At 44.2% G+C, this 25,633-nt stretch overlaps 1 protein-coding gene across 4 annotated transcripts in view; it reads right to left on the minus strand.

Annotated features, from left to right (window-relative positions):
- Positions 1–25,633, minus strand: part of LOC121543024 (cyclin-dependent kinase 14-like) — a 164,646-nt gene that overhangs the window by 127,767 nt on the left and 11,246 nt on the right. Inside the window, exon 1 of one of the 4 annotated variants that reach the window (XM_041852699.2) lies at positions 3,790–4,134. The exons of 2 other annotated variants lie outside the window; for them this stretch is intronic. The gene's annotated coding sequence lies outside the window, so the exon portion shown is untranslated. Of the gene's footprint in view, positions 1–3,767; positions 4,135–25,633 lie in introns of those variants that run through there. One more of the 4 variants, XM_041852698.2, reaches the window with a different exon arrangement.

The following is a 25,633-nucleotide window of genomic DNA, read 5'->3' on the forward strand; positions in this document are numbered from 1 at the left end:
GACTGTTCATAGCCAGAGGAGCTGTGTTCGTTACATCACAGTGACTGCTCATGGCCAGAGGAGCTGTGTTCGTTACATCACAGTGACTGCTCATTGCCAGAGGAGCTGTGTTCGTTACATCACAGTGACTGCTCATTGCCAGAGGAGCTGTGTTCATTACAATGACTGTATAAATTGGGTTTATTATTCACAATAAGCTATTTATGTAAAATGGGTTTTGTTAGAAACTGATTGTAGCACTGTTTAGTTATTGTAATAGAAGATGTTGCTGTGGTTTAAAACAATCTTCCAGAGAGTAAAGTAGCTATAGCCCTCTATAGAGATACAAGATGAGGCTGGGCTAGAGTTAGGGATGGGAAAAGAGGTTCAGATACAGTAAGACTGGGCATTGGGTTAGGCTTTGGGAAAGGTAGGTGATTTTCTATGTTTTGCCCAATCCACTTACATTAGCTACCGTATCTTTGCCACAGCTGGGTTGATAACAATGATGTATATAAACCCTGGATTGCCAATGCTATTAATTGGCCATTGAGAGGCTTTGAAGCCACCGGTCGGCAATATTGGCACTCACCAGTAGGAGCAGTCCTCCATAGTAATGAATGGAATTCTACAGTATTTCAATTACATGTTTCAAGGACAAAATTACATATATTTAAGTATTTTATTTATTTATTAAGGTGTCTGTAATATACTAAATGTGGTAAAAACAAATGTAGACATTAATAAATGCATTTCTATACCTTCCAAAATATGTTTTTTTACAATGGTGAGGGAGTGCCAAGATGGAGCCACGATGGCTTCAACACAGTGCCCCAATCAGACATCTAGTGTATAAATCATTGGTTAAAAAGCCTGACTAGAATAAACTACTAATTCAAATAGAGCAAACCAGACCCTCTACAGCTGTCCACAAAACAGAACTGTCTCCATCCCTTAATCCCTCTGTTATTCCAGCCTACATTCCTCCATCCATCCATACCTCTGTCCCTCAATCCTTCCATCCATCCATCCATCCCTCCCACAGGTATCTATTAGTTGTGTGAGTTGTATAACCCTTCGTCCATCTAGAACCAGCCATCCAGCCAGTCAGTCAGCTAACCATCCAGCCAGGCCCAGGCCTCACCTCCACCTCCTCCCTCTGATTAGTACCGAGAGCACTTGGCTCTGATTTGGATGTAAATGGAGGATAAAAAACTCTGACATATTAATGAGTAAATTGGCAGGCTTCCCCAGCACTGCCAGCCTAAGGAGCCAGAAGCACGCAGGATCACTCAGACCAATCGCTCTGACACTTACTAACTCCAATGGGGATCTCTCCCAACTCTAGACCAATGTAACCCAGCTCAGCTATAGTTCAAATCTCACTGTTCAGAGCCAACCAGAACAAGGAGAGGAGACCAACAATAGATCAATAAGTAGAACAAGGTGATCTAATCCACTAGACCTAACACGTCACAACTAAAACCTCCCCTCTATTCTGTTTGAGTTGAAGTGTTGGATGTAGTATCTGACAGAATGTGCCTCTGTTGAGGTTTTGGTCCAGGGCAGAATGACTGTTGGCTTTGGTTCAGCATTACTGACACTACTGTAAGAGGTTCAACACTGGGCTCGTCTGCAGACATTACTGTTAGAGGAATAATAAGATAGATTTACGTCTGTCTCCAGACAAGAGGGAGGGACTGGGAGTCCGGCCATCTAGAGGGAGTCTTCTCATTCTGTAGAGTGGCTTGGCTTTAGTCCTGCAGAGCCAGGAACAGACATACTTCTGAAGGGCAAGTGAGGATAGGTTGGCTTTGATCAAGGTGGAATGGATTGGGTGGGTCTTTGAAATAGGTATGGTGGGTTTAGTGGGCATTTGAACTTCAGCAAGTGGAGCATTAGTCCGGTGATGCACTGATACCAATCCGGTTCTATCAGTTAATGGTTAATTCCATGCTTTTCTCCTGGACGTAAATGGTTGATCCTCCTACAGTAAATGATCACCATTTACTACGAGACTTTACTCCAACTCAAACAGCTGCTGTGTGTGAACCACTAAATATGCATTAAAAAAATATATAGAGTGAATATTATGGAGCCATTAGAAACCATGATGATTCAGACATATTTTCCTCCTTTTATGAAAGTAGCAGTGAATCAGAGATTAATTAATGCATAGGCTACTGCCCCCAGACAGATAAGTCCTGTAGTACTTATCACACAATGTTGAAGTGACCCTTCTCTTCTCCTCTCTCATAGTAGCTTAGCACCATAGAAATACATATTCATCAATGTGTTTATAATATATTCATCAATGGTTATCACTTCAATGGAGCCTACAGTCTCCATATTATGAATTATTATCATAGTACTTAGGCTACCATTGTGCTCTATAGTTCCTGAATAACTCTTTCCACAGGGGGTTCTACTTGAAACCAAAAAGGGTTCTACCTGGAACCATAAAAGGGTTTTTCCTATGGGGACAGCCGAAGAACCCATTTGAATCCCCTTTTTTCTAAGCGTGTAGACCCAGTCACTCCTCCTTAGGCCTATCTGCCTTCTTCCCCCTCTTCCTCCCTCTCCTCATCCACTCCTCTCGTTTCCCTCGTCACTTTCCCTCCCTTTTTGTCCTCATCATTCTCTTTCTGAAATCACAGTGAAATCACTGTTCTCTTCTAGTCTTTCTAAGGAGAAGAGAAATAAACAGAAACAAGCAGAAAACAGAAACGCAGCAGCAGCACCCTTCCATGGCTCGATGGTTTAGTCTGGTTGAACGGCGATAGATATTTTTGATATTGATATTTATTATATCTATCACCCTTCAACCAGGCTAAACCATCGAGCCATGGAGGAGTGCTGCTGCTGCGTTTCTGTTTTCTGCTTGTTTCTGTTTATTTCTCTTCTCCCATCTCCTTAGAAAGACCAGAAGGTATATTGTGTCGTATGGCCTTGCAGAAAAGCCCAAGGCACAGCCTCTCTGCCTCAGTAGGGTTCTGTGAGGCGTTAACACAGATGGGAGAGTGGCCTCCCTCGGGGTGGAAGCAGAGCTTATGCAGATCGCCTGTCCGACGGACACTCAGACCAGCGTGACATGTGAGCAGCAAACACTGCTACAGAGTAGCCATTCAGACGGGTAAACATCAGCACCTCTCACAGCACAACAATGGAAACATACCTTCTAGCAGGAGGGAGGGAGGGAGGGAGGGAGGGAGGGAGGGAGGGGGGTGAGAGACAGAGAGGCAGAAAGGAGACTAAAGATGCTCTTGTTTGTGCTTGCTGAATGAATGCAACGTAAAGAACCTGTACAGAAACTGCAGAGGAGGCTTTCCAGAGTTAGAGTCAGCCCACGGTGTTCCACAAACACCCCCTCCCCCCAGCGCCTACATACCCTCGTCACATCCTCCCTAATCACCATCACACACAGATAGTCTCAGGTGGGCCCGCCTGCGTGGAGCTAGCATGTGAGCTCATCATGGTCCACACACACAGATGCACACACACATACATGCACCCACACACATGCACACACACACAGCACTGCTGCTACTCCGTCTATTTCTATACATGCCCTAGATGGTAAATGGTAAACATGCCCATCTAACGTACTGTACAGCATGTGTGTGATGTGTCTGGGGAATACTATTCCGGCTGAGCCAAACACACACACACACACACACCTAAACGCCTGCATGCACTGCTCTACCGCGAGAGAGGGAGGAACGGAAAGAGGGAACTAGGGATTTGGGGAGGAGGAGGAGAAATCATCACTAATCAGTTTGCCTTCTTACCTTACAGCAGGATAAAGCTCACCTGGGATTCTCTGGAGAGCAGACGGAACACAACGCACCACTAACACCAATCACTCTCCTCTCATTTCCCTGCTAACAAACTCAAAAACATCTCCCTCTCTATCCCTTGCTCTCTCTCTTCCTCTCTCTCCCGCTAGCCGTGGCAGGCTGGAAACGAGGAGATTGTACTACAACACAGGGGGAGTGAAACTGGAGGTGGGGAAGTGGCAGGCTGACGCGTCACAATCCTCTCGGGCGCTGAGCGGAAAGAGATGATGCATTGTGATTTGAGACCAGAGGTGCGTTAGGATACGGGCTGTGACGCAGCAGATGGCTGAGGGGTTCTCCTGTGTCCATGTCAGCGATCCTGGAGCGCCGGCGGCCCCCGTTTAGCAATGAGAGATGGTGCGGCCGGTGGAGTTTGAGGAAGCAGACTGTGGCAGCAGCAGTGTCTGCAGCATTAGCAATAGCAGTGTAGCAGTGATGCTGGGTTAGCCCATGCGTGCGCTGAGCTGGGGCAGGCAGCAAGGAGAGACGGGGCTCAAACACTATTGATTGTCTCTCTCTCTCTCTCTCTGTCTCTGTCTCTCTCTGTGTGTATAGCACAGTACAGTACACACTTAGGCTGCAGCACTTAGATGAAATATGAAACCCTAGCCATTCTCTGCCAGCCTGCATGCATTCATCTAGCCCTGGATGAGTAGCATCAACAACAATCACAGAGGAGAGATGCATGGGGAGACACTCCTTAAGTGCTGTCAGGGTTTAGCCTCTCTGCTCATTTACACTGCATGGAGCCATAGCAGGAGACAGCAGAGAGTCAACTGCCCAATGCTAGCTTTCACAACATATTGCATTCAGTATACATTCATCTGATATTGTCTCTTCAATTTTTTATATGGAAGTAGTGTGTGCGTGTGCGTGTGTGCGTGTGCGAGCGTGTGTCATTCAGATAGTGTATAGAGGACAACGAATTATCTTCCACTGTGACAACTCATTTTGTGAAAATGCCAACATCATGACCCTGTCACATAGCACAAACCACAGATAGAGTAGCATTTCTCTCTCTCTTTCTCGCTTTCTTAGTATCAGACTCTTGCTCTCTTCCTCTCTCTCTCTCTCTCTCTCTCCTTTTCTCTCGCTCTCTTTCTCATTTTCTCTCTCTCGCCCTCTCCTTTTCTCTCTCTCTCCTTTTCTCTCTCTCTCTCCCTTTCTCTTTTTTTTCTCCTCTCCATCTCATGGATGACCTTGATTGACAGGCGTGTTGCCACAGGAACCAGAGTGTGTCCATTGTGTTGTGGTGGCTCTTCATTAACATACCTGATATCAGGCAGAAAAGCGTGAAATCCGCATTAACAATGTTGTATCTCGAGGCTAATAAATGGGCATTCTACCCTGGCAATCATAGAATATAATTAGGGAAATACTTAGCATCCTAATAGAATATTAATCGGTAAAGGGGGTCCTGGGTGGCGCAGCGGTGAGGCGCCACCACAGCCTGCGGTTCGATACCAGGTTGTGCCACAACCGGACGTGACCAGGAGCCCCATAGGACGCCGCACAATTGGTCCAGCGCCGTCCAGGGTAGGGGAGGGTTTGGCCAGTGGGGCTTCCCTTGGCAACTAACACTTTGTGACAGGGCCGGGCGCCTGCAAGCTGACTCAGGTCGTCAGTCGAACAGTGTTTCTTCCGACATATTGGTGCAGCTGACATCCGGGTCAAGTGAGCAGTATGATAAGAAGTAGGTGGCCAGGTGGGTAATGTTTCAGAGGACGCATGACTCGGCCTTCGCTTCTCCCAAGCCCATTAAAGAGTTGCAGAGCTGAGCCAAGGAACTTAATTCAGGGAGAAAATGGTTGAAAAAAACAGTTAAAAAAAATACGCTTGTGGCCATACCACCCTGAACACACCTGTTCAGGGTCGGGCATGGTTAATACTGGGACGGGAGACCGCCTGGGACTACTAGCTGCCGTAAGCTCAAAAAATATATACTGTATATGTAAAAATATACAAAATCTGGAACCATTCTCTGATCCTGTCTGTCAGGGTGGCACAGACACACACAGTGATGTGGTAGCCCCTCTGTCTGTCTGTTATTGTACAAATATCCACATAACAACTGAGGATATCCTACAAGACATCCAGACATCCCCTGGCAGGAGGAGCTGCCTGAACTAACTATAGGCTTTATTCAAAACACACACACAGTGAGAGAGAGAGAGAGTGAGAGAGAGAGAGAGAGAGAGTGAGAGAGAGTGAGAGTGAGAGAGAGAGAGAGAGAGAGAGAGAGAGAGAGAGAGAGAGAGAGAGAGAGAGAGAGAGAGAGAGAGAGAGAGAGAGAGAGAGAGAGAGAGAGAGAGAGAGAGAGAGAGAGAGAGAGAGAGAGAGAGAGAGAGAGAGAGAGAGAGAGAGAGAGAGAGAGAGAGAGAGAGAGAGAGAGAGAGAGAGAGAGAGAGAGAGAGAGAGAGAGACAGCCCTCTGGCCTGCCCTTTTCTCTCCTGTCATCCGCGCTGACACGGCATGCCCTTCAGCCATTTACCACTACTGCTATCCATCCCTCTCTGCTCTCCTCTCACACTCCCCCCTTCACACAGCTGGGCTCCCAATGAAGAAAAGTCATCTGGATATCCACTGGAGTCTACAGCAACCCTACAAGCCCTCCAATCATCATTACTCCCTCCTATCCCTGCCATGGATCATAACTCATCTTGACAGATGACTTCCTTCCTCCCATCCACTCGCACTACCTCTCTGTCACTCTCTCTCCCTCATGTGTTGTCTGTATGTATTCCCTTGTTTTCAGGGCTGAGAGGGAGATAGAAAGAGAGAGATTTTATCTTTCTCAGGTTACAGGGCCTGGGTCGTGCTTCAATTGCTCTCTTCCTCCCATCCATCAGGGGAGGGGTAATGTAATAACACTCTCTCCATATCAGACAGCTGAACAACAGCATCCTAAACAACCACCAGATAACACCCCGGAAACATTACTGAAACACATCAGTCACAACAAGGAAAGACAATATGGTTAAGTATCAATCAACAGGTGGTGGAGGAAATGGAGGTAAAGTGGTTGGACTGTGGTGTCATCGTCAAAGACATGAAATATATTTACTGCTGATATATTATAGTACTGGTATATCCTTTGCTGTACGTGCCGCTTGCTATTTTTCAAACCCTTTTGGAATGGTATTAAATATGTTATTTCAGTTTAAATCATCTTGCTTCCTCTAAAATACTAGAGACACCAATAACAGCCTCACTTCCCCCTTCTAAACTCCCCTCCAAACTGAATATATTCAGTGTGTATATTGTTTGGTACAGATCTCATCAAACTGCCTGGGTCTCATTAAGATTGCTGATGTAAGTTAACAGCTACTGAATTAAGACAAGTTAACCATTTCTTTGTGTTCTGTTCCTCAAGCTCCAGAGTGACAAGTCAATTTGTCTCATTTGGAAGTCTAATGAAACAAGCTCCAGAATCACAGGCCGTGTCATTTAGGATCACAGGGCTTTTGTACCGTGGCGGCTTTCAGTTGCAAATAGCCCAAACTTCTGCCTTATAACGGGATGCATTCATGTTTGTGGGCCATGAGATTACAGAGAGAAGACGCCACACTCCCTGGGCTGGACTCCATCACATTGCCCCCTTTAAACTCAAATGCTTAAAGTACAAATGAGGGAATGATCATTCTTATTATTATCATTCGACTCCATATAATTAGGAAACTCCTTAGTAATAAAAACTCAGCAAATAACAAAGTCAAATAAAATAGCAGTAAAGCAATGTGGCAGTGACACATAAGCTACTGTATTAAAGCGAAGATAGCACAGAGACAGTATAACCTTGTATTGTTTGCCTACAGGCTGATGCAACTCTGTGGCCATTCATGTTTCATTGACAGGGAAGGACAGGGACTAAAATGGCTGACTTCACATATGCACAGATATGATAATTCTAGGAGTTCAACTTCAGTTGGCCAACTTTGTAGGCAGATGAGATTAAAGAAACAGGCCTACTAGCCATTAGGAAGGCCATTAAAATCAGCTCACTGTTCACACTGCCAGTGAACAAACATTTGCATCACACTGCCTGGTATAATTGGCTTAGCCCTGCCTGGGCACCATACAGAATATATTTAATCTTAGATGCTGTATTCATACAGTGAAATCATTTTGAAGTATTTATATAGTGAGAATAAGGGAGTAGCTATATATTTCAAATATACAAAGTGAATAGGTCCATATATCAGACTCCTCCTCCTGTAACAGAATAAGGCCAATCAGAGCATTCCGATCCCTGACTGATTTACCACTCTGAGGAAGGACATAGTTCTCCAAGGGCAAAAGTGTATAACACAGCAGAAAACCCGTATCCACTTCACATCAGCCATGATGAGGTACAGCACATCCTACACAAGACAAACTAAACCACAACACAGCAGAAACCCCGTATCCACTTCACATCAGCCATGATGAGGTACAGCACATCCTACACAAGACAAACTAAACCACAACACAGCAGAAACCCTGTATCTCCTTCACATCAGCCATGATGAGGTACAGCACATCCTACACAAGACAAACTAAACCACAACACAGCAGAAACCCCATATCCACTTCACATCAGCCATGATGAGGTACAGCACATCCTACACAAGACAAACTAAACCACAACACAGCAGAAACCCCGTATCCACTTCACATCAGCCATGATGAGGTACAGCACATCCTACACAAGACAAACTAAACCACAACACAGCAGAAACCCCATATCCACTTCACATTAGCCATGATGAGGTACAGCACATCCTACACAAGACAAACTAAACCACAACACAGCTGGTGCTTTTCTCAGTCCAGCTGTTTGTTTTGGTGTGTGTGTGTGTGTGGTCTTGTTATATCCTTGTGGGGACCTGAAATCCCCATAAGTCCCCACAAGGATAGCAAAACAAGGAAAATTCTCCCTCATGGGACATTTCACACATCCCCACAAGGACAAAGGCTATTTTAAGCTTAGGGGTTCAGTTTAGAAGTTAGGTTTAGGCTTTGGGTTAAAGGTTAGGGAAAATAGGATTTTGAACGGAAAAAATGTTGGTCCCCACGAGGATAGAAAAAATAAGTGTGTGTGTGCAGTGTTATTCCCACCGCCTGCCTGCCCTAAATTCCTCTTGAACTCAGATAGCACATCTGTTCCTCCCCTCTCCTCCTCCCTCCCCCTTCTGCATTAGGTTTTAGGATGCTGGTGACACACCCATGGCTCCCCTCCAGAAGACAGACTCCATGCTCCCTCCTCCCCCTCTCTCTCTCTCTCTCTCTCTCTCTCTCTCTCTCTCTCTCTCTCTCTCTCTCTCTCTCTCTCTCTCTCTCTCTCCCTCTCTCTCTCTCTCTCTCTCTCTCTCTCTCTCTCTCTCTCTCTCTCTCTCTCTCTCTCTCTCTCTCTCTCTCTCTCTCCTCTCTCTCTCTCTCTCTCTCTCTCTCTCCATCAGGCCTATCATTGTTATTCTGCACCTCTCTCCTCTCTGTCCTCCACCTCTGTTCCCAGGCAGCATCAGATCAATAGAAGAGACCCAATCACAAACACCAAGACATAACCCCCCCAGCCACCACAACACCACTAAACAAAACACTGCTTATTGGAAAACCTGCTGATTGTCTCCACAGCTCAGCATTGCAATTAATTGAAGACTGATTTATGAAACAATACCTTTAGCCTCGGGCCTTAGGGGACGTGGTCTTAATAGCGGTAATGGATAAAAAGCTCATCAGTTATCCTGCCTTGTCTGTCTGTTTGCTAGTGAAGAATCACCCTGAAGCTTTGTTGCTTTGTTGCTGACTTTAAAATGCAAATCACTCAGGCTGATAACTGTAATCCCAGCGACATGAATAAGACTCTGCTCCGAAGTCAGTGCCGGCTGAATTTAAAGAAGAAGAGCTATAATCCCTATTCTATTCATCACTGAGCAGCTCTGGGTACAACGCTGTGTCCTACATGGCACCCTATTCCCTACATAGTGCAACATGTGTTCTGGTATGATTTTTGACCAGAACCCTATGGGACCTGGTCAGAAGTAGTGAATTACATAAGGACTAGAGTGCCATTTGGGATGCGGCCCAACGGCTCCAGGAGCACAGATGAACTCTCAGAAAGATGGTAGTTGAGCTAACATCATCCACAAAGAGGAGAAGTTTGGGAGCCATAGAGCCATTGAGCTAAAGAAAGACATCTAATAGTGGATTGACTTTGGGATGATCCTGCTTCATACTGCCTTCAGATGGACCAGGAGGAGAGAGGAGGATCACTGAGGATGAGGTTCACTAGAAGTGTAGGAATATGGGACTATGTATGACTTCAGAGAGGATCCTCCTTTGTAACAATGGAACATTAAGTGGTTCTGGGTGCTGGTGCTGAGTTTATCAAGTAGACCGGCTGGATGGATTTCTAAAGTGAGAGTGGAGTAGTAATTTGCAGGAACATGGTTTCAAATGAAGGGTGAATAAACTTGAATGGCATTTCAGACTGCTGAGAGAAAAGAGGCAAGACCTAAGCCTATTATTAAGAGCACTTTCAGCAGAAAGTCAAATGACAGCATACTCTACCTTTCAAGTTAGATATGGTCTTAACTGCTGTCTAACTTGCTGACTAGTGATTGCTGCTCAAAAGCCAGAAGGGACAGATTGGTACTGTGAATGACCACAACACGACGAGACAAAACTACAAATAAATGTTAAATGAACTCAGAGCATCATATGACCAGTAGATGGCAATGACTCTCCAACAGGTGAGATAAGATTAGCACAGCCAGAGGAGCATGTCATTCATACGCAGAGCATTGATTAACACTATCAAACAAGAATGTGTCACAACTGCCAATATCAAGAGAGAGTATTAAGTGACAAGACTGTCATTGACATGCCATATTAAAGCAATGCCTCAGAAACATGTGTTCTGGTATGACACCATCTCTGCACTATTGTTACCTCCACTATAGACTACAGTCCTATTCAATCAGAGCATTGTCCACACAGAATCTGACTAACACCAGTCTCATCCAGTACCATTAGAAAGCATCTCTATTCTCAAGTTGAGAATCTCAACACTGAGTAACAAGGACGGGGCATTGGAACATACCACTAGGATGACATCATGCTCTACCACAGGGTCAGAAAGGTTTAAAACAATGATTGACTAATTAATTGGCCAGTTTCCATAAAAACAAAGATTTAACTGCTGTGCCATCCCATGAAAGAGGCCATTCATTCATCCTTAGCCCAACTGTGATACATCTCTAAGTAATGTTGGGCTCAGACACAGAAGCGTAAGTCCTCTCCTCTTCCATCCTCATCAGGGCAGGAAATAACATCATAAAGTATGGGAGTTATATAATCTCAGAGGCCCTAGTCTCAGCCAGTCCTTCTAATGAAGCCAATAGGTTATCGCTAGCCCTCTGACCGTATAGAATCGTTACTAAAATAAGGGGTATTAAACAAAAAAAAACACTACAGTCTTGTCACTGATCATTTGTAAGATCAAGGTTTTGTAAATGTCAATTTTTTTTATTTTTTTTTGCCGTTATCAAAGTGAAGTAGCAAGCAACACTCAGGAAATATCTTCAATGGAGAGAGAGAAAACAACTCTTCAGTCCCCTTTGCTGGCTGGTAGGCAGGCTGGTAAACTGTTGAATGACAAAGTGCCTTATTGGGCGTTAGATAAGAGGAGGTCACAGCCTCACAGAGATAGCGACAGAGCTATGGAGGAAGAAAGACTGTCTTTGTTACCACTCCATTTTCAGCCAATCAGGGCTGTCACAACAAAGCAGCATTTGCCAGCTTTCCAGAGAGAGGAGATTTCCATACATCTGTTTCTCCATTCAGTAGGATGTGGAAACTACAGTACTGTATGAATGAGGATGTGATTTGCAGCCACATTGCAACATACTTTGTCAGGATAGTGTATCCATGGATGGGACTGCATCTTCAGAGTTTTCTAGAGAATTCTTTGATCTCACTGCAGAAGAATTTCCCCCCTGCATACAAAAACACCCATCACATCTGATTACATTTGTGACTGACTAAAATATCCATTAAACGTCCATTTATGCAGCATTGTGCAGTCATAACAGCATGTGTTGGTTGCTGCAGTGATTAATAATTCAGACTTTGACATTTACAGTTTGGTGTTTGGTTCATTTGGCATGTTTTCACGGAGCAGAGGAGTAGTTAGTTATGGGCATCAGCACATATCCTCCATAATTACGTCTGACTGTGTGCGCGCTTGTGTGTGATCCAAACGAGTCGGACTAACCTGCTGCTGCCGTCGTTCACAGTTAATTAGATGGTTTAATATAGACACCAGCTGCTGCTCAACATCTAATCACCAACAACTACACACACACAGGCAGAGGAGGGGTCGGACACTGCAGTAAGACCCTGGCTGAATCCCAAATCACCCCCTTCCCCTCGGCCCTCCATTTGCGTGTTCAAGTGTGAAAGCTGAGGGAGTGAAAATTATCGAGGGTGTAGGTAGGAGCTAATTAGACCTTCCTATAGCCACTTTGACCAAGCCAGCAAGGCTGTAGCCTTCAGAGCGAAGTGCCATCCCGACACGCACTGCGATATGTTTGGAGTTTGTGCAATTTAATACAAAAGAATGGAGAGGTGTGCCTAATTATACTGTATGCCACGGGCATTTGCTAATGTCGAATTTCGAGACTTGACACGTAACAGATGAAACACCTCTCAAACTGTTACTGATGTTTAAATCTTGTAAAACGACAGTCCTTCTTCGTTTGAATTTCATGCTTGTTTTAATTGTAAGTGGAACATGAATTGCATCATTCAAGTCATAAGTGTGTCCTGAAGTTGTTTAATTATTGATCCCCTTGCCACTCTGGATTATATATTTTTTTGCTACTGTTAGCTAGCACTGTACCTGTGCCAAAAACATCTTATTTTTTTAATAGTGAGCCAACATGTTTTCAGCACCTTTATTTCCTTGACTGATCAAAACAAATTTTCTCATGGCTCTCTCTTGTGTCTCTGCGACAGACATTTAGTGAGCAATATGTTTGGAACATCAAATCACAATAAAATTGCAGTATTGAATTGCAATACATATAGAATCGTGAGAAATGTGCGAAACGTGCACCTACAGTGCCTTGCAAAAGTATTCATCCCCCATGGCGTTTTTCCTATTTTGTTGCATTACAACCTATCATTTCAATTGATTTTTATTTGCATTTCATGTAATGGACATACACAAAATAGTCCAAATTGATGAAGTGGAATGAAAAAATTAAAAAGGTGCATATGTATTCACCCACTTTGCTATGAAGCCCCTAAATAAGATCTGGTGCAACCAATTACCTTCAGAAGTCACATAATGAGTTAAATAAAGTCCACCTGTGTGCAATCTAAGTGTCACATGATCTGTCACATGATCTCAGTATACAGTGAGGGAAAAAAGTATTTGATCCCCTGCTGATTTTGTACGTTTGCCCACTGACAAAGACATGATCAGTCTATAATTTTAATGGTATGTTTATTTGAACAGTGAGAGACAGAATATCAACAAAAAAATCCAGAAAAATGCATGTAAAAAATGTTAAGTATTTGACCCCTCTGCAAAACATGACTTAGTACTTGTTGGCAAAACCCTTGTTGGCAATCACAGAGGTCAGACGTTTCTTGTAGTTGGCCACCAGGTTTGCACACATCTCAGGAGGGATTTTGTTCCACTCCTCTTTGCAGATCTTCTCCAAGTTATTAAGGTTTCGAGGCTGACGTTTGGCAACTCGAACCTTCAGCTCCCTCCATAGATTTTCTATGGGATTAAGGTCTGGAGACTGGCTAGGCCACTCCAGGACCTTAATGTGCTTCTTCTTGAGCCACTCCTTTGTTGCCTTGGCTGTGTATTTTGGGTCATTGTCATGCTGGAATACCCATCCACGACCCATTTTCAATGCCCTGGCTGAGGGAAGGAGGTTCTCACCCAAGATTTGACGGTACATGGCCCCGTCTATTGTCCCTTTGATGCGGTGAAGTTGTCCTGTCCCCTTAGCAGAAAAACACCCCCAAAGCATAATGTTTCCACCTCTATGTTTGAAGTTGGGGATGGTGTTCTTGGGGTCATAGGCAGCATTCCTCCTCCTCCAAACACGGCGAGTTGAGTTGATGCCAAAGAGCTCGATTTTGGTCTCATCTGACCACAACACTTTCACCCAGTTCTCCTCTGAATCATTCAGATGTTCATTGGCAAACTTCAGACGGGCCTGTATATGTGCTTACTTGAGCAGGGGGACCTTGCGGGCGCTGCAGGATTTCAGTCCTTCACGGCGTAGTGTGTTACCAATTGTTTTCTTGGTGACTATGGTCCCAGCTGCCTTGAGATCATTGACAAGATCCTCCCGTGTAGGTCTGGGATGATTCCTCACCGTTCTCATGATCATTGCAACTCCACGAGGTGAGATCTTGCATGGAGCCCCAGGCAGAGGGAGATTGACAGTTATTTTGTGTTTCTTCCATTTGCGAATAATCGCACCAACTGTTGTCACCTTCTCACCAAGCTGCTTGGCGATGGTCTTGTAGCCCATTCTAGCCTTGTGTAGGTCTACAATCTTGTCCCTGACATCCTTGGAGAGCTCTTTGGTCTTGGCCATGGTGGAGAGTTTGGAATCTGATTGATTGATTGCTTCTGTGGACAGGTGTCTTTTATACAGGTAACAAACTGAGATTAGGAGCTCTCCCTTTAAGAGTGTGCTCCTAATCTCAGCTCGTTACATGTATAAAAGACAGCCAGAAATCTTTCTGATTGAGAGGGGGTCAAATACTTATTTCCCTCATTAAAATGCAAATCAATTTATAACATTTTTGACATTTGTTTTTTCTGGAATTTTTTGTTGTTATTCTGTCTCTCACTGTTCAAATAAACCTACCATTAAAATTATAGACTGATCATTTATTTGTCAGTGGGCAAACTTACAAAATCAGCAGGGGATCAAATACCTTTTTCCCTCACCTGTTCTAAAAGGCCCCAGAGTCTGCAACACCACTAAGCAAGGGGCACCACCAAGCAAGCGGCACCATGAAGATCAAGGAGCTCTCCAAACAGGTCAGGGACAAAGTTGTGGAGAAGTACAGATCAGGGTTGGGTTACAAAAAAATATCCGAAACTTTGAACAACCATTAAATCCATTATTTCAAAAATGAAAGAATATGGCACCACAACAAACCTGCCAAGAGAGGGCCGCCCACCAAAACTCACGGACCAGGCAAGGAGGACATTAATCAGAGAGGCAACAAAGAGACCAAAGATAACCCTGAAGGAGCTGCAAAGCTCCACAGTGGAGATTGGAGTATCTGTCCATAGGACTACTTTAAGCCGTACACGCCACAGATCTGGGCTTTAAGGAAGAGTGGACAGAAAAAAGCCATTGCTTAAAGAAAGAAATAAGCAAACACATTTGTTGTTCGCCAAAAGAAGGTACTCTGGTCAGATCAAACTAAAATTGAGCTTTTTGGCCATCAATGAAAACGCTATGTCTGGCGCAAACCCAACACCTCTCATCACCCTGAGAACACCATCCCCACAGTGAAGTGTGGTGGTGGCAGCATCATGCTGTGGGGATGTTTTTCATCGGCAGGGACTGGGAAACTGGTCAGAATTGAAGGAATGATGGATGGCGCTAAATACAGGGAAATTCTTGAGGGAAACCTGTTTCAGTCTTCCAGAGATTTGAGACTGGGACGGAGGTTCACCTTCCAGCAGGACAATGACCCTAAGCATACTGCTAAAGCAACACTCGAGTGGTTTAAGGGGAAACATTTAAATGTCTTGGAACGGCCTAGTCAAAGCCCAGACCTCAATCCAATTGAGAACCTGTGGTATGACTTAAAGATTGCTGTACACCAGCGGAACCCATCCAACTTGAAGGAGCTGGAGCAGTTTTGCCTTGAAGAATGGGCAAAAATCCCAGTGGCTAGATGTGCAAAGCTTATAGAGACATACCCCAAGACAAAAGGTGTCTCTACAAGGTATTGACTTTGGGGGGGTGAATAGTTATGCACGCTCAAGTTTTCAGTTTTTTTTGTCTTATTCCTTATCTCTCACCCTCCTTCCTTCTCTCTCTTCCTGATCCTTCCCTACATCCATGTCTGTCTCGCTCACCGTCTCCTCTCTCTTGCTCCCTCTCAAACTCTCTCTCTCTCTCTTGCTCTCTCTCTCTCTCTCTCTCTCTCTCTCTCTCTGTCTCTCTCTCTCTCATTTTCTCACCTGCCGCAGTACTCCCACTTCCCACTTCCCTTCCTGACCTCCCAGATATGTCAGAGAAAGACTCTATGGGCCACTCTGGACACTGTGGAGAGAACAAACTGTCTGGCACACACCCCACACAGGCAAATGTGCACACACGCATGCACACACGCGCATACAAACACACACGGCCAGCCAGACAACCACTCTTCCTCTCATAATGAAGCTCCAAATAGCAGAGCTGTCTAAATTGAGAGAACAAAGAGTACTTATTCGCTCGGAGATGAAAGGTGATATTTCCTCCTTTCCAAAGGTCAACAGAGATCATTGTGTTTCTTTCCCCTAACCTTCTCCTTTCAAAAGGACCGATCATTAAACGCAATATTTACCTTGACATTTGAGACATTTTCCAAATTGGTTTGAACTGTCAGTATGTGAGAGAAAATGTGAGACAAAACAAGAGAGAGGCCGAGCTTCTTTCTCTAACTAAATGTAGAATGTAGTCAGTTTAAATGAATACTCTGAAAGTATGTTATCTTTATACTACCCTCTTATTGCTTTACCTGCTAAACCCAGAACATAATATCCAGACTGAACCATTGTTTTCTTCCATACCATTACCCTCCGTGTGCCTTATTTCCTCCCATCAGCATCTAATCCCTATATATTGCACTACTATCAAAAGTAGTGCACTACGTAGGGAATAGTGTGCCATTTGGGACGGATTTTAGCTCCCAGTCAGCTCTTTCCAGCTCCCAGTAACGGTTCATTGCCTTTCCCTCCCTGCACAGCACTAACCTAGTCTGAGCCCTGAAACATATGGGAGCGCTCCAACAGCCGTCAACATGATCGATGTGACATCACATCCGCCAGTCATCATCGCCACACGGCGCCCCTAACGATGGGACGGAAGCTCGCCTTATGACGGGGAGACTGGTCATACTGTTCATCCCACATTTGCATTTTAATATCTCAGCAATATTTTATCCATTAGGTATCCTCCCGGGCCTATTAACGGAAGGTTAATTCGCTAACGATTGGCTGGATTAACGACGGATGGATTATACCACTGTTATTCACGATGAGACTGGAGATGGTGGGTTTGAACACCAGGACTGACACTCAGGGGCTTCACGCTGGCAGGACTCATACATCCACAACCATCTCATACAGTATTAGCCTGGTCGCAGATCTGTTAGTGCTGTTTTTCCAACTCCTCTGCTTGAGTTGGCAAGACAGCACAAACTGATCTTGGACCAGTCTAATCTTGTATGGATTCATACTCACACAAACTGAGCTAGCCATAGAATCGTTCAACTATGCACTAATTCTGTATAATGAAGTTCGAAGATTATAACAGCTAGCTGGAGGAACATTACAGCCAAGTATGAGTGATGGCTAAAAACGGGGACTGCTAATTTTCTCAGATTAGCACTGATTTTAGATTGAGAAAAAACGGAGTACCTCGCAGCTAACGCTTCTTAAATTAGCCCTCGTCCTTAGCCAGGGGAGAGTGATGAATAGCTGACTGCCTGTCAGAGTCTTGAAGCTAACGCTTTCAGTTGAGCCATCATCCTCACATTGAGAAATAGCTGACCTAACCCCTGCAGGCTAACACCCACAGATTAGCTGGCCGTCAATACTCAGATTGACAGAAGCACAGAAACATGACTGCTGCTGGTGAAAAGTCAAGTCATCGCCACCAGTCATTCAGGCTTACGGCTGCATCAAGAGATTGTCTAGGAGAAAGTACACTGATCATGAGAAGTTAATGAGTTTAGAAGAAGAGAGAACTCGACTTTAATCTTAACAGGAATGGGATTTAGTTAATGGGTTAACAGCAGAGGATGCACACAAGCATGTAGGCACATGCACACACACATACACACACACACACACACACATACACACACACACTGCCCTTACAAGGAGAAATGAGTAATGATGTTGGCTCTATATTTCTCCCCACCCTAGTGTGCCCTGTGAGGGGGTGGAGCAGGAGTTATGTACCGTTGGCAGAAGGAAGAAGGTTCCTCCCAGCTTCCCCCTGGCCCGCTCTGGAGAGAGGAGGATAGAGGGGTGTTCAAGGGTATCTGTCAGTATCTTACTCTACTACCTCAGGAAGGAGAGAAAAAAGAGAGAGAGAACAAAACGCAGAGGCTTCTGAGGTCAAATGAGTCCTAGCGTAGGACATCTTGAAGTGATTTTCAAACGCGTTGCTACAAAACATGAGCTGAGTGGACAGGGAGGCAGGCAGGCAGGCCCAGAAGCCTTTTCCCTCACTGCAGAGAGTGAACATAGAAAAACACAGCCAGGTGGAACTGCCTGGCTAGCTGTTTCACATGTGGGCTAAATGCCTTAGAGACAAAAAATACAGCATAAACTACCTACTGTAAATGTCATGTACAGTACATTAAATATACATTTACATTTACATTTACGTCATTTAGCAGACGCTCTTATCCAGAGCGACTCACAAATTGGTGCATTCACCCTATAGCCAGTGGGATAACCACTTTACAATAATTTTTTTTTTTTTTTTTTTTTGGGTGGGGGGCTGGGGGGGTAGAAGGATTACTTTATCCTATCCCAGGTATTCCTTAAAGAGGTGGGGTTTCAAATGTCTCCGGAAGGTGGTGAGTGACTCCGCTGTCCTGGCGTCGTGAGGGAGCTTGCGGGAACTATGCTTCCGCAGAGGAAGGGGAGCCAGCAGGCCAGAGGTGGATGAACGCAATGCCCTCGTTTGGGTGTAGGGACTGATCAGAGCCTGAAGGTACAGAGGTGCCGATCCCCTCACAGCTCCATAGGCAAGCACCATGGTCTTGTAACAGATATACATATTATATGGATTGAGCAGGCTATACTGACAGCAGAGATGTGAGTGATACCTTTTGGTTTGTTCTACAGTCATTGGTTTGAACAGACAGAAGTAGGACACCGACGCTTACATTAACCTACATACACCTGATCTGTAGTCCCTTCCAATCACCTGATAGGAACATTGTGGTGGCAGTCTATTTTCACAGACTCTCAGCAATTCTACATTAATTTCAGTGATAGATACATTTGTGAGAAAAATAGGGCTAAAGTAGAACAATAAAGCACAATTGTTTACTCAGAGAGAAGTAAATGTATTTCTATGTGACAGTATTGTGACCGAAGAGGTACATATGGAACATGTTGTGTACAGTAGTCATGGTGATGTAGCCAATGGAAACATTTGGGGAGCTGACGCCACAACTGTTAGTGGCATAATCTAGCCATCCTAATCAGATCTGAGGACGGCCACCATAAACCAGCCAGGAGACCACCCAGAGAGAGAGAGAGAGAGAGAGAGAGAGAGAGAGAGAGAGAGAGAGAGAGAGAGAGAGAGAGAGAGAGAGAGAGAGAGAGAGAGAGAGAGAGAGAGAGAGAGAGAGAGAGAGAGAGAGAGAGAGAGAGAGAGAGAGAGAGAGAGAGAGAGAGAGAGAGAGAGAGAGAGAGAGAGAGAGAGAGAGAGAGAGAGAGAGAGAGAGAGAGAGAGAGAGAGAGAGAGAGAGAGAGAGAGAGAGAGAGAGAGAGAGAGAGAGAGAGAAAACGAGAGTGAAAGAGAGAGAGAGAGTGAAAGAGAATGTAGAGAGGAATGGAGTGGACAAGAGAGAGGGCAATTAGGGGCAACATTCCCAGTTTGTGTGTGTGTGTGTGTGTGTGTGTGTGTGTGTGTGTGTAGTGTGAGTGTGTGTGTGTGTGTGTGTGTGTGTGTGTGTGTGTGTGTGTTAGTGTGTGAGTGTGTTGTGTATACGAGTAGGATCTGCTTAATGTCTGAGTGAAGTTAACTCAACATCTGCTGCATTTCAGGAGGACCAGACTCACAAACTGTAAAGCTCAACAAACCTAAAGTAACCTAGCATCGAAAGCTTGCCTGTCTAGGAAAATACACACACACACATACACACACACACATTCTTGAATATCTGTATACAATGAAGAGACCGTTGAGCGCCTCCGCAGTGCAACAGGACAGTGGGTGAACACCCTCTAGAAAACATACACACCCGACTCACAGAGAGACATACTCCAACCCTACAAAATGTCCCCTAAAATTACTCAGTCGTGAAAGAAACTGAGAAGAGGATTCTCTAGCTAGCGTCTCAGAGAGAGTAGCTTCTGGTTTCAGAAACTATTCCTCTGACCTACTCCGACCTAATCTCATTCAGATTCCTTACTTATCGTTCCCTTCCTACCATGGCTTAAAACTTTATTTAATGATATTCACTGTCTGATAGTATGGCTAAGCAGCTTACAGAGAGGAAGGTTAGCAGCACAGTGAGCGAAAAGTGTGAAATGGAATCCTGCCGTGATTAAATCCGGATGATTCCGTGCAGTACGGAACGGGAAGAAACCTCCAGGAATCATCTGTCTCTCCCGGGAACTACAGAGACCATAGAAATGAGTGAGACGTCAGTCGTCCTCTGATCACACTGTAAGAACTCACAGGTTTGGTTTTACTCTATTTAAAAGCATATGGATCCTACCTGTTCTAATCTGCAGCTTAAGTTATAGCGGTTCCAGTCCTACTTATGGCTCAAAGTCCTACTTATAGATTAATGGTAGATATTAAATATATACAGTACCTGTCAAAAGTTTGGACACGCCTACTCATTCAAGGGTTCTTCTTTATTTTTACTATTTTCTACATTATAGAATAATAGTGAAGACATCACAACTATGAAATAACACATATGGAATCATGTAGTAACCAAAAAACGGATAAACAAATCAAAATATATTTATATTTTAGATTCTTCAAAGTAGCCACCCTTTGCCTTGAAGACAGCTTTGCACACTCTTGGCATTCTCTCAACCAGCTTCATGAGGTAGTCACCTGGAATGCGTGCGTGTGTGTAATTGAAATGCATTTCAATTAACAGGTGTGCCTTCTTAAAAGTTAATTTAATGCGTTTGAGCCAATCAGTTGTGTTGTGACAAGGTAAGGTTGGTATACAGAAGATAGCCCTATTTGGTAAAAGACCAAGTCCATATTATGGCAAGAACAGCTCAAATAAGCAAAGATAAACTACAGTCCATCATTACTTTAAGACATTAAGGTCAGTCAATCCGGAAAATTTCAAGGACTTTTAAAGTTTCTTCAAGTGCAGTCGCAAAAACCATCAAGCGCTATGATGAAACTGGCTCTCATGAGGACCACCACAGGAAAGGAAGACCAAGAGTTAACTCTGCTGCAGAGGATAAGTTCATTAGTGTTAACTGCACCTCATATTGCAGCCCAAATAAATGCTTCACAGAGTTCAAGTAACAGATACATCTCAACATCAACTGTTCAGAGGAGACTGCGTGAATCAGGCCTTCATGGTCGAATTGCTGCAAAGAAACCACTACTAAAGGACACCAATAATAAGAAGAGACTTGCTTGGGCCAAGAAACACGAGCAATGGACATTAGACCGGTGGACATCTGTCCTTTGGTCTGATTTGAGATTTTTTATCTCCGCATGTGTGGTTCCCACCATGAAGCATGGAGGAGGTGTGATGGTGTGGGGATGCTTTGCTGGTGACACTGTCTGTGATTTATTTAGAATTCAAGGCACACTTAACCAGCATGGCTACCACAGCATTCTGCAGCGATACGCCATCCCATCTGGTTTGTGCTTAGTGGGACTATCATTTGTTTTTCAACAGGACAATGACCCAACACACCTCCAGGCTGTGTAAGGGCTATTTGACCAACAAGGAGAGTGATTACATATGTGTTATTTCATAGTTTTGATGTCTTCACTATTATTCTACAATGTAGAAAATAGTAAAAATAAAGAAAAACCCTTGAATGAGTAGGTGTGTCCAAACTTTAGACTGGCTATAGCATATGACATCAACTACTGTGCTGACTGCAGTGAAACATCACCTCTGCAAGCTGACAGGTCTCTCAGAACAACAAAGGGTGTGATGTTTCTGATCCTGACAATGATCCTAAAAGGCAATGCATGTCATCTTTGATTATTTTATTTGAGTCCTTGACGATAACATTAAAGAGCGTTCGCCGTACGTTGTTGCCCATTGTGATGCTCACCGGGAGAAGGACGTTATCTAGATTCCCGATGACCTCTGACCCTGTCCCTTATCTGGGGGACGTGGGGATGTGGAGGACGGTAATCTTGAGACACATCCATGGGCAGGAAGGGTGACATTGGCGAGCACACCGCTAGGTGAATCGATAAGCCATGGGCGGCACCTGTGTGTGTTATCAGTGTGCGTGTGTGTGTATGTGTTATCAGTGTTAGGGGAAGGAAGGTTCTAATCAACACCATGGTGTTTCACACCGAAGGCCACTGCTGGTCTCCTGGTACTCTCCTCCTCTTCTCCTCTCTTCCTTCGCCTCTACGGCCCTTACTCGTTCTTTTTCGTCAAACCATTTTATCTCTCCTCTTGATTTACTCACAGATACGGCCTTTACTTTTCCTTTCCACCTATTTCTAGCTCAACAGTTATGGAATTCATGTGGAGATTTACTTGAACAACATTATAGGACATGAAAGTCAATGGGACCTCAAAGCAGGAACCAGTGAGTCAACCACTCTAATCAACGCTACCGTGCCCACATGTTATCAATGTAGAACATTGATTGGATTTTTCAAAGTCATCAAAATACGCTGTTTTAATTGAACTTCGAACAACGAAGATTTTAACTAAAAATCAATAGGGGGTGTTTGTAGCTTGCATTTTTTTAGGCATGTTGAATTCTCAATGGGAAATGTTTTAACCGAATAACAATCACCACTGACCTTGGCTTAGAGAGAGAGGTGTGCGCTCGTGGGAGAACAGATGTATGTATGCTGATCGAGACGCAATATGACAATGGCAACAGGTTCTGACAGCATTTCTAACTTAATTAAAGTCTAATGGTGTGAAATAGACATCCAATAAAAGCTATACAAACTGTCACACCTCTGTGGCTATGTCACTCAGGAAGAATATTAAATACATCCACAATGTTCCAGCTGCCCCTCCTCCTCTCCTCTCTTAACCACCAGTGTAATTCCAACCAGTTTCTGCCAACAGACATTTGTGCTCTGAGACAGAAAGCAAGGCTAAAGTCATGGTAAAGAACTGGAGTTCAATGGAGTCAGAGAGAGGGAGCAACAGAGAGAGAGAGAGAGAGAGAGAGAGAGAGAGAGAGAAAAGAGAGAGAGAGAGAAATAAATATATATACACTACCGTTCAAAAGTTTGGGGTCACTTAGACATTTCCTTGTTTTCGAAAGAAAAGCAATTTTTTTGTCCATTAAAATAACATCAAATTGATCATAAATACAGTGTCGACATTGTTAATGTTGTAAATGGCTATTGTAGCTGGAAACTGCTGATTTTTTATGGAATATCTACATAGGCGTACAGAGGCCCATTATCAGCAACCATCAGTCCTGTGTTCCAATGGCACGTGTTTGCTAATCCAAGTTTATCATTTTAAAAGGCTAATTGATCATTAGAAAACCCTTTTGCAACTATGTTAGCACAGCTGAAAACTGTTGTGCTGTGTCACGGATTCAGCCGAGGCTGCTCCTCCTCCTTGCTCGGGCAGGCTTCGGCGTTCGTCGTCACCGGAGTACTAGCTGCTACCGATCCATGTTTCTGTGTTAGACTTGTTATGTCTTGATTATGTACACCTGTTTCCCATTATGTTGTATTGTCTTCCCTATTTAACCCTCTGTCGTACACTGTGTGTTGTGTGTGATTGTATTCGTGATCGGCTGTCGTTAGTGTGCGGGTTATTTCCTCCCTGTGTGGAGATTGTATATGCTCAGTTTACTTTCAAGTAAAGTACGTTTCGGATAACCTCTGTGTCCTGCGTTTGACTTCGCCCACTGCAATTCACTGACGCCTTTGACATGCTGATTAAAGAAGCAATAAAACTGGCCTTCTTGAGACTAGTTGAGTATCTGGAGCATCAGCAATTGTGGGTTCGATTACAGAATCAAAATGGCCAGAAACAAATAACTTTCTTCTGAAACTCGTCAGTCTATTCTTCTTCTGAGAAATGATGGCTATTCCATGCGAGAAATTGCCAAGCAACTGAAGATCTCGTATAACGCTGTGTCCTACTCCCTTCACAGAACAGCGCAAACTGGACAGAGGAAGATTGGAAAAAAGTGTTATGGATAGACGAATCGAAGTTTGAGGTTTTCGGATCACAAAGAAGAACATTTGTGAGACGCAGACCAAATGAAAAGATACTGTAGGAGTGCTTGATGCCATCTGTCAAGCATGGTGGAGGCAATGTGATGGTCTGGGGGTGCTTTGGTGGTGGTAAAGTGAGAGATTTGTACAGGGTAAAAGGGATCTTGAAGAAGGAAGGCTATCACTCCATTTTGCAACGCCATGTCATACCCTGTGGACGGTGCTTGATTGGAGCCAATTTCCTCCTACAACAGGACAATGACCCAAAGCACAGCTCCAAACTATGCAATAACTATTTAGGAACGAAGCAGTCAGCTGGTATTCTGTCTATAATGGAGTGGCCAGCACAGTCACCGGATCTCAACCCTATTGAGCTGTTGTGGGAGCAGCTTGACCGTATGGTACGTAAGAAGTGCCCATCAAGCCAATACAACTTGTGGGAGGTGCTTCAGGAAGCATGGGGTGAAATCTCTTCAGATTACCTCAACAAATTGACAAATAGAATGCCAAAGGTCTGCAAGGCTGTAATTGCTGCAAATGGAGGATTATTTGACGAAAGCAAAGTTTGAAGGACACAATTATTATTTCAATTAAAAATCATTATTTCTAACCTTGTCAATGATTACATTTCCTATGCATTTTGCTATATTTCCTATTCAAACTCATTTCATGTATGTTTTCATGGAAAACAAGGACATTTCTAAGTGACCCCAAACTTTTGAACGGTAGTGTATATATATTGCATATATAGACAGAGAGAGAGAGAGAGAGAGAGAGAGAGAGAGAGAGAGAGAGAGAGAGAGAGAGGAGACAAAGAACGAGAGAGAGAGAGAGAGAGAGAGAGAGAGAGAGAGAGAGAGAGAGAAAATCCATGGTCTATATGGGTGTTCTGCTGGGCTGTGTCCGTCCCGGGGGATCACCGTAACAGAACATATGTGACAGCGCCTCTCTGTTCCTCTCCCCCTCCTCCTCCTCCTCCTCCTCTCTCCCCTGCCTACCCCACCTAGCAGTCCCTGACTGGGGCTTAACTGTGACCCAACCCTCCCTCCATCCCCTGACAGAGAAAAAACTCACTATTCCAGGCATCTCTCTTCTCGCCATTTCTCTCCCTCCGCCCTTGGCATGCTAACATTCTAAGACATGGAGGCTATGGGAATGACTCCAGCCTAATCTAGACTGCTATTCAAGACGTGACTGACTGCTAGTGATGACATAAACGATGATGACACAGATGACGATGATGACAGCATAGCACTGTTCCTCCCTTTATGAAACCTTCAGATAACTCCCAAGGACCAAAAGGTGATTTGTTTCCTGTGAAAGAAATGAGAGATTTTCCATCCGGTTCAGTCTTAATGGCTTCTCCACTAATATCGGTGGAGTCTTTAATGTGATAGATGAAGACGTTTATTGCATTAATTTCTGATCCTGACACCAAACACATGCAAT

This window comes from Coregonus clupeaformis, chromosome 28, assembly GCF_020615455.1.
Source record: "Coregonus clupeaformis isolate EN_2021a chromosome 28, ASM2061545v1, whole genome shotgun sequence".
NCBI classification, from domain to species: domain Eukaryota; kingdom Metazoa; phylum Chordata; class Actinopteri; order Salmoniformes; family Salmonidae; genus Coregonus; species Coregonus clupeaformis.